Raw genomic sequence first — 6,866 nt, 5'->3', positions numbered from 1 at the left:
CTCTAAAGTCTCTGTCTAATGGGTTCAGAAAACAATGAGAGATTCACATTAAATGCCAGGAAACAATCCCCTGGCAGCAGTACCAGCACTTTCTCTTCAACACAAGCCCCTCAGTGACATGATGACAGTATTGCTCCACATTCTCTTTTGCCCCGATCTTTTAGTTATTGACCGTAACAATAAACTTGCCACCCAGTAATCAAAAGATACTTTACAAAGAATAATGTTGATAATGAGGAAGGAGAAAGAACTGTTAATTTGCTTTACTGAGCAAAATGGTTTATTTTGTCCAATCCATGTGAACCCAGCACAGTGCTTCCTATATAAAAGGGACACTTAATCCTTGGAGAGCACTGAGGTCTTGCACCTAAACAGGAACTAAGATGGCAAAGGTAAGAAAACATGAGTGAATGTAATCAAAAATATTTTGACTGTAAAACATTATTGATTTTCTTTCTCCTTTTTAAGCTTGTATTTACATATTCTTTAGACTTCTAGTGTTACTGGATATTCAGTATGAGAATTAATTTGGAAATGCTGCCAGCTGCAAAAAATTAAGAAAAACCCACACTGCAATTAACCAGAACTCTGTAATTGCTGCTGCTATTTGGCTACTCAGTGGGTTTGTCTATATGTTCATTTACACTGGCTTAAATTTACTGTGCAGAAAATTACTGAGCAGTAAGTGGGAATAGGCATCTACACACACAGGCATTAAAGCACATTAACACTGTGTATGGACTAACTTGGCACTAAAGTGCGTTACTGCACGGGTATTAATTGGGCATAAATTTGGTACCTGCAGGATGCAGGTATGACATTTATGCTCAAGTCAGCATAAGTCATCATATCTACTGCACAGTACAGGTATGTACATGTAGACATGAGCCTGGTCTGCACAATAATTTTGGTTACTGCACAGTAAATGCACACATGATTGAAGTCTTAAACAAATGCTTTCTCTAGATTGGGGACTACCACTGTAATTCTAACCCCTTGAACTCAATAGGACCTTTGCCTCCGAGTTCAGTGAGAATAGAAACTACCTTTTTATAGGAGGGATGCTGTCTCTTGACCTAGTCCATCTACAACACTACAGTATTCCAGAAGAGTTCTGAAAGGCCTAGAGTATTTTGTGGGGAAACTGGTCCAATGCAAGTACTTTATATCTTTTAAGGCTTTCTAATGTATTGCCTTTCATTTTTATGCAGATCATTTTCTATGAGGGCAGAAACTTTGAGGGCCACTCCCATGAAGTTACCTCGGATCAGCCCAATATGCACTATTATCTAAGCCGCTGCAACTCCATCAGGGTGGAAAGTGGTTGCTGGATGATCTAACAGTGCAGCAACTACTCAGGCCATCAGTACTTCCTGAAGAGGGGAACCTACTCAGACTACTGGCAATGGATGGGATTCAATGACTATCAGATCCTGCATCCTAATTCCACGTGTAAGTTCACTGGCATTTCTGTGGTAGACCTTTAGTAGTAGGAAAACAGTGTAGGAGTCCTCAGTAAAGTGCAGAACTCCCTGATGCTAGCCGCTGCGGACACAGTCCCTGTCCCAAAGACCTTGCAGTTCACATGGAGACAGGCATAGGATGGGAGAGGATACAGAAGTGTGAAGAGATTTAGAGACAGGTTTCAAAAGGGGCTTAGATGCCTAAAGATGCAGAGGAGGGAAGTGAAATTTTCAATAAAACTAGGACATCTCACTACCTGAGCACCCTTGAAAATTCCTACAGGCAGCTTCTCCATCTTTGGGCATTTATATACTTTTGAACAAATGATCTCTGAAACCTTTTCTCATGGTCACAGAAAAACTCTGTGGCAGAGCCATAACCTGGACCAAATATTACTTGAGCCCCAGTTTTCAATCTCAACCACGTGACCCTTCTTTCAGTGTATTACTGACAAGACTGCTAGGTCCTTCTATTATTAAAGTTAGTTGACACGCACCATTCTAAGGTCTTGTTTTCCATTTTTATACCTTTGCCAAGCATTAACCTTTTCACGTGAAATTGTTCGTTCTGTGTCAGGCATCTGCCTTTTCTTTGTTTCCAGGAAATGTTGCCCAAATTTGGCAAAGATCACACCAAACTTTTATAGATGTTGGAGTACTGGTCCAAGTCCCCCTGTGGTAGACAGTCCTGAAACACTGTAGGAGATAGATAGACAAAGGGTTAGGTGGGAAACAGAGGAAGTGAGGAGTGAGATGAATCCCCATGGACACATAGCACAGCAGCAGCAGAGTCATTTATAGAGCCAAGCTCCTGCATGACCTTCTTTAGTGTCCCATCCATCAGATGGCATTCGTTCACTAGTTTTATACCTTGTGGAGTCAGGTCTCTTTCTCTGATGACTGAGCAAAAGTGATCTTTCATCTATCACTAACAGCAAAAAAAAAAAAAGAAGCACAGCGAATGACTTATGAACAGCTAGAACTACTACTTTTATCCATATCCTTTTGTTTGTATTTGTCCTCATAGTCCAGGGGTACCAACAGGATCCAAAACTATGAGTCGACTGACTTTGGAGGCAGGATGATGGAGCTCACACATGACTGCCTTTCTCTCTAGAAGAATTTTGTTACAGAGATATCCAATCTTGCCACGTTTTTGAAGGATACCAGATTTTCTATGAACAGCCAAACTACAGGGGGTGGCAGTACCTCCCGAGACCTGGCAAGCACAAAAGATTCACTGAGTGGGGAGCCATGACTGCCAGAGTTGGGTGTTTGAGACGTGTGATGGATAGTTATTACTAAACAATATACTTCTTCAGGCTGTGAATGTTCTCTTAATTGGCTAATATAATGTGTTGCCTGAGATTTTGAAGGAACCTATGGGAATTAGGGTCCTAAATTTCCTTCAGTGTTGAAGTCCCTGAATCAGAGCTCACTGAAGTCTATAAGCCTTTTAACAATATTGCATGGATTGTGGATCAGGCACTAACATGATAGGATCTGGTTCTGCTCATCTTCCTCACAGAAACAGTTCAGTTGGAATCAAGGAAAAAGTGTTCAGGACTGTGCCCATAATAACTAAGCCCTAGCCCCAAAAACATCTATGGAAAACATGATGGAATTTAAATTGCTGAACTGGAATTTGATCTGCAGAGTGAAATGAATATAAACCTGCATGATTTGGTCCTCAGAAAAACCATTCTCACTTCTTACAGGAACAGAAACAAATAGCTTCTGAATTTCCTTTATCATAACAGATCTTTCATCTGACTGTTTATTCCTGCATTCAGTTTGTTTGGCATGGTGTCCTTGATTAAGTCTTTTGAGCTTATTTATCACCCATCATTTCTCAAAGGAAATAATAAGTGATTCTAAAAAGACAACAATAATCCTGCAACTAACTTGCACTTGTAGATCTTTGTTCCCACCTCGAGTTTCATTGCAACTACTGCAGAGACTCCCAAGTATGACCGTAAACTGAATCCAGCTGGAAGATCTAGTGGCAATGTGGTGGAGCTGCTCATGGTGGGAAAGCTCCTATAAAATATCATAATATTTCAACCTTCAGAGTAAGGAAAGTATAGGGTGCCTCAAAACCCTAGTGACCTCTGCCTTGTGGACATCACCCTGACAGAAATGCGCTCTTGCTGAGGCATTAGGCAGTCAACAAAAGTTCTTATCTGTTGTTCTCTGGCAGAAGCTACAACCATTGAGGCACTGAAAATCTGGACTCAGTCTGGTTTTTGGATTTGTCTCAGTGGTCTAATGCGGGGATGGTAGGTCTTAGGCAGTTTCCACTCCTCCATACTCTTACCTGGATGTATGCATTGAAGGTCTTGGTGTGATGGTCTCAGGACCCCGTATCAGCAGATTCATCAGGCATCTGACTAGACCTCTTATGCATACACTATAATCCAGAAACTCAACAGTTGCCTGCTGCAGAGAGAGGCAGTTAACTCTGCTAATCTAAAGTCAAGCAGAAACCAGGGCAGAAATCCAAAGAAGACAATGCCTTATGCTACATAGGAAGGCAAAAACTTTCACAGTTCATGTCAATATGACCATGGGATGAAATTCCCTCCTGATCCCAAACATGGTCATTTGTCTGATTCTGAGAGGAGGACCAAAACCTTCCCTAGCCTTGGTTCCAAATAGCACTCAGTGCTTCATCGGAAGGCAAAAAAAAAAAAAAAAAAAAAAAAAAAGCCAACTCTTGTATCAACAGGAAGGAAAAAATATTTCTTCCCAGTCCTATGTGGCAACTAGCAAAGCCCAGAAGCATAGGATACCCATCCATCCTCCACGCTGCACTGCAACCTGTGGATTGCAAACACAACTGCTGTGCATCAGACACCTTGACTAGAGAGCCAGAATTCCCCTTTCTATTATCTTATCCCCTTTATAAACCTATCCTAGCTCCTTTAATTTTCTTATGGGTTATGTCTACATGAAAAAACATAGGTGTTATCACAGGCATTTAGACATATAGGGCATGTTCACACATGCAGGCACGTGCACTTACAGTAGCTCAAATTTGTGCCAGGGATTTTTGCCTCAGTGCATGTGCCTCGACATGCACTTTGGTGTGGGGCAAGTTGTGCCACTTGGGGCAAAATGACCCTCCCCAGCTCCTCCCAGATCTGCAGCCAGGGGAAGCTAGACCCTGGGGCCAGCACCTGTGCTAGCCCCAGCAGTATAAAAACCTGTCCTGTGCTGGCCCCAGCAATAGAAAAACCTACCCTGGCAAGCAGCTCAGGGCTACTTGCCCTCAGGAGCTTCTGAGGCCCAGCCAGGTGGTATCTGGGGACACTACCCCTTGTGCAGCTGGACTGCTGAAGCAGCCCTAACCTGGAGTGGCCCCTGCCCCCTCCACCCACTGCAGGAGTCTGGCAGTAGGGGCTGCTGCCTGGCTGTGACCTGCTGCCACCTGCTGCAGCATCTGCCCTCTTGGACCTGCAGCTGCATGGCTGTATGCCTGCCATACTTGGATGGAGTGCCCCCTGTCTGCCATATGGGCAGCTATTGCCCAGAAGATGTGCTCCTTGTGGTAGCCCACTTTGACCTCTCAAAGCATGTCTTCTTGGCCCCAAATGGCCAAGATGTCAGCCACCTCATCTGTCTTCCAGGTGGGTCCCCAGTGCTGGCCCTGGGCAGGCTCCTCTGCCTGGATCTCACCACTTATCTCACCAGCAGAGATCCTGATGTTCCCGGTTTAAAAATTGCAAATTCTCTGGTAAGAAACCCAAATTCTCACATTAAAATACCTAAAATAGTGTTCTTTTGCTATTAAAATAAAATGCCACTATATAGAAAGAGATAAGTTGGGCAATGTTTTATTGATATATTTACACATTTTAAGCAATTTGGAAGCCTACCAGTGTCTCTATCATCATAATAAATATCTATACACTTTGGCATTTACTTTTGGGTTTTTTGTCTTAGTAAAAATCAGAGCTGCCCCTACCCCCTTTGCTCACCAGGATGTGCAGCACTCCTATGCCAGTGCATCTTGTGGAAGAAGAGAACCCCAGGCCTTAATTTCTGTTTAAGAAGTGCATTGTAAAAAATTTTTCCATAACGCTGAGTAGGCCTATGAGGTCAATAGGTCAAACCAGTCTATGCCCTCTTGCAGCTTTCTGGTTCAAACCAGTTTTCTGTTTGACTTGTTATATCTTATGTCATGTGACCTGAATTGAAACATATAAAAGCTTGCTTTAACGGGGGGGGGGGGGGGGGCTCAGTGTCCTCCCTTGCAGCTGCTTGTATAATAAAACAGTCTCTGACAACTTCAAAACCAAAACAACAAAGTGAAGCTTGTTTCTTCCACAATTCTTGGTGCCGTGACTCGGATGGCAACGCACAGCTGAGAGTACTAACGGGCTTGTGGACTGTTCCCCTCCAAAACCCCAGGCACCAAATCAAGGTAAGAGACCTTTTGAAATCTCTAATGGGGTTATCGGTGGAGGACTGCCCGTGCGGGTCGGGAAACCAGTTCGATCTTACGCCATCCAAACTTTTGAAATACGAACTTGTCAGACATTCTAAAGGGTTTGTATGAAACTGGTTTACACTTAAAAGAGTAAAAGGAAAAGTCTAGACTAAGGAATATAGAAGCCTGGGGAATAGTGTGAGTGTTTTCCACGGTGTCGCTGACCAAGGCTGGGACTAAAGAAATATTCTTGAACCCTGTGCCTCAGCGCAGAAGTTCCCTTGTGTGAAAGAATATAAGCCGCTGACCAGTTCTGAGACTAAGGTTGGGTCTAGCCACCCCAAGGCTGCCTAGAAAGGCAGACTTGAAAGCAAGGGGGCCCAACTGGAACCTTATGACCCAGTGGACAGATTTATCCTTTCCCCATCCACGGAAACCATCCAGGTAACCGGCGGTTGATGTGACCAAATAACTGTTAGCGCTTCGTGCGCTGCCCTCGGTTCAAAATTGGCACATCAAGTCCCTTGCCCTCTTCCCTGTGTGAGTACCCTGTGTGAATTGAGAAATGGGGGGGGCTCTGCATCAAAGGATGTCCCAAAAACACCAAAAGGAACCCCAGCAGGTTATATGTATGCGCGTTATGGTAAAAGAATCGTAAGTTTTTAGATAAATGGAATTGGTATACCAGGGATAACCCTCCAAAACAATTTCCTTCAGAGGGAAGGAAAAGGGGAAAAGGGGCCAGGAGGCTTCCCTGGCTGACCACAGAAATCCAGGGCAGCCTAAGGGCCAAAAGGGGAGCACATAAAAAGTGGAAACAGGGAGAGATCACCAAAGACAAATATACCTCCTCTGCTCGTGCTTGTAGGGAGGCAGTTAGACGGGCCAAAGCTACCATGGAGCTGAGGATGGCATCCCAAGTAAAGGACAACAAGAAATTGTTTTTTAGCTATATAGGGAGTAAAAGGAAG

At 43.7% G+C, this 6,866-nt stretch overlaps 1 pseudogene; it reads left to right on the top strand.

The window, feature by feature from the left end:
• Positions 1-383: 383 nt before the first annotated feature.
• Positions 384-2,768, top strand: LOC102368143 (annotated as a pseudogene).
• The last annotated feature ends 4,098 nt before the right edge of the window (positions 2,769-6,866 follow it).

Source organism: Alligator sinensis, unplaced genomic scaffold, assembly GCF_000455745.1.
Source record: "Alligator sinensis unplaced genomic scaffold, ASM45574v1 scaffold699_1, whole genome shotgun sequence".
Lineage (NCBI taxonomy): Eukaryota > Metazoa > Chordata > Crocodylia > Alligatoridae > Alligator > Alligator sinensis.
This window is presented reverse-complemented; position numbering and strand designations above follow the sequence as displayed.